A 3,210-nucleotide genomic window follows, 5' to 3' on the forward strand; every position below is an offset into this window, starting at 1 on the left:
AATTGGACGGCTAAATTTGAACAGACCCTTCGAAAATTGAGACTTGCCCCACGCACTTGGACCTGTCCCTGACCAAAGGATTATCTCCTCAACATTTTCCTTCTTTAAAGAATGGGTGGGGGTGGAATTATTTGGAGCTGTTCTTTGCTGTGGATTAGTGTTGCTTCTTTGATTGGTCTGTAAGCTTAAGGCCCAAACTAGGAGAGACAAGGTGGTTATTGCTCAGGCGCTTGCAGCACTAGAACATGGTGCTTCCCCTGATATATGGTTATGCTTAAGCAATAACCATATATTGATATATATATATATTGATATATTGATATATATATGCATATATTGATATATATATATGCTTAAGCAATAGGTCGCTGGCCACTCAGCTCTTGCACCCCACGAGGCTAGTCTCATTGCACTGCACGGGATAGAGTGAGTGTGCTTCAGCAGCCCGAGAGAGTTGCACGGCTAAGCACTGCAGTAGAAGAGCTCTGCGGCATATATGAGCCTATTCTAGGGAGACATGTCATCNTTCAAGAAGGTTGAGTGTCCAAGTGTCCTCCCCCAGGAAAAATGACATGGGACCAGACCAGGACCCCTCCGAGTGATGAGCCTGGGAGGAGGTTTTGTGTACGGCTCCTTTACCTGCACACTGGGGATTTGACCTCTATCTCCACTCTCATTAGAATGGGTGGCCTGTTGCTCTTAAATAAAAGAAAAGGGGGAGATGTGAGGAGCCACCCTCACATTTGCCATTATAAGATGGCGCTGACACCCGTGTTCTAAGTAGTAAACAAGCAAGCTGCGCATGTGCCGGGGTAGTTTTCCACTCCATGTGCTCTGCCTTCCCTGTGACGACAACTCCAGTCGATGGGCTGCAGCCAATCAGGGAGCGACACGTCAGGGGCTGAGGACAATCCTCCATAAAAGGGACGGGGCTCCGCCATTTTCCCTCTCTTCTCCACTGGCTGCTGAAGAAATAAGCAATAAAGCTTTTGCCGCAGAAGATTCCGGTTGTCCTGAGCGTGTTCTTGCCGGTGGGGACAAAAGCTCTGGATACTTCTTCTAAGTTTAGAACCAAACATGCAACAGGGGCCTCTCCCCAGGTGACTTCTGGTCCCTTTGAGGTGAACTGGACTTGAGCCTTAAGCTTGGTCAACAAGTCCCTTCCCAGTAGGGGTGCGGGGCACTCAGGAATCATGAGAAAAGAGTGAGTCACTTGACTTTTTCCTATTTCTAAAACCCGTTTAGTGGTCCAGGGGTAAAATTTACTACCAGTGTATCTCATCACCATAGTCTTCTTGTTTCCTAATTGTCCTAATGGCTTGGTCAAGACTGAATGTTCTGCTCCTGTGTCTACTAAGAAATTAACAGGAGTCCCCTCCACAGAGAGCGTTACCCTAGGCTCGGGGAGGGGGACAGAGCCCCGACTCCCCTAGTCTTCTTCAAGGGTCAGCACCTTGGGTCCTCTCTCTTTCTTTTTGGGGCAATCTCTGGCCCAATGTCCTTTCTCTTTGCAGTATTCACATTGATCATTCTCAAGCGGTAGTCTTTTTCCTCCTGGAGGTCTTCTTGCCCTGTTGCCCAGGTACCCTGACTGTCCTTTCTCTAACCTTCTTTCACCTACTACTGCGGCCAAAAGGAAGTTCCTTTCCTACCGGCGATCACGCCGGTTCTCTCTCTCTTCTGCCTCTTTCTTTTCCCTCTCTTGCTTCTCTTCCTCTGTCTCTCTCTTATGATACACTTCCTCCGCTTCCTTTACTAAATCCTGCAAAGTATAATCCTGGAGCCCCTCCAATCTCTGTAACTTCTTCTTAATATCAGAGGCAAACTGACCAATGATGAAAGCCATAGCTACAGCCGCTTGCTGTCCCTCCGAGGAGGGGTCAAATGGTGTATACCTCCTGTAAGCCTCCATCAGTCGCTCTAAGAAAACAGAGGGCGGCTCCACTGGACCCTGAAGAACCTCTCTTACCTTGGCCAAATTGGTGGGTCGCTGTGTGGCCCCTTTGAGCCCTGCCACTAGAGTCCGGCGGTATACTGTGAGATGCTCCCTACCTTCCGCAGTGTTGAAGTCCCAGTCAGGACGGGCCAAGGGGAAGGCTTCATCTATAAGGTTGGGGAGACTAGTGGGGGTCCCATCTGGTCCTGGGACATTCTTCCTGGCTTCCAGCAGGATCCTCTCTCTCTCCTCCGTGGTGAAGAGGACCTGCAAGTGTTGCTGGCAATCATCCCAAGTGGGCTGATGGGAAAACATGAGGGACTCGAGGAGCCCAGTCAAGCCCAAGGGATTTTCTGAAAAGGAAGGGTGATTAGTCTTCCAGTTGTGTAGATCAGCTGATGAGAAAGGCCAATACTGCAAAGGGGCAAGTTCATCGGGGCCTAGGGGGGGGCCACCAACATAGGCTCGGAGGGGCAAGGCAACGGTGGAATTGGGTCCATGTCCCCCCTCTGGGCTGCAGCCCCTCCGACTCCGTGTCCCCGCTGCGGGCCCCCCTACTCAGTCTCTCAACAGGGGCCTGGGCACGGGGTGCGGACGGTCGCGGCAGAGGGTAAGGGGGAGGCTGTGACTTGGCCCACGAAAGGTCCTCAATCTCAGGGTAGATCTTCGGGGGTGCTGAAGGACCAGCCGAAGGTTGGGCTGGCTTAGGTTTGGTTTCTGCGACCTCCACCGTCATCCCAGAAAGCCCCACGGCCCAAGGCTTAACCCAAGGTGGGAGATTCTGGACCAAGTCCTGCCAGACATTGATATAGGGGGCCTGGTCGGGAATGTCCTCCTGTTTCCTGAAAAACAAGGCGTTTAACAGCGAAAATAATAGGCAGGTTAAAGGCTCCCTCCGGTGGCCAACCCACCCTGAAGGTCGGCCACTCGGATTAACAAAAAGTCTGCCAGAGTCCCTTCTTGACATCTACCGAAAGATTGTGGGCCCTAGTCTTTACTTCAGTCCAGTGATCAAGAGTCAAAGTCAAAGGAGTCATCACGGTCTGTCCCATTTCGAGCTCGACAACACACACCACAAAAGCAGACACAAATGTAAAAGAAAAAAGAAACCAAAACCGACGTCGACTTCGTGTCAACCAGAGGCACTGAAAAGAGTCAGTCGGCCTAGAGTCAGGACACTGACACAGATCGTCAAGGAGAAGGACTATCTTGACTGTTCTCACGGGGGTCTGTGCAGGGTGAAAAGATTGGCTTCTTTTTCCTGAATATTGATT

General features: G+C 50.8%; 1 pseudogene; it reads right to left on the minus strand.

Moving 5' to 3' along the window:
* Positions 1–2,988, minus strand: part of LOC110307630 — a 6,385-nt pseudogene extending 3,397 nt beyond the window's left edge.
* Positions 2,989–3,210: the final 222 nt, after the last annotated feature.

The sequence above is a fragment of the Mus caroli genome, chromosome 2, assembly GCF_900094665.2.
Source record: "Mus caroli chromosome 2, CAROLI_EIJ_v1.1, whole genome shotgun sequence".
NCBI classification, from domain to species: domain Eukaryota; kingdom Metazoa; phylum Chordata; class Mammalia; order Rodentia; family Muridae; genus Mus; species Mus caroli.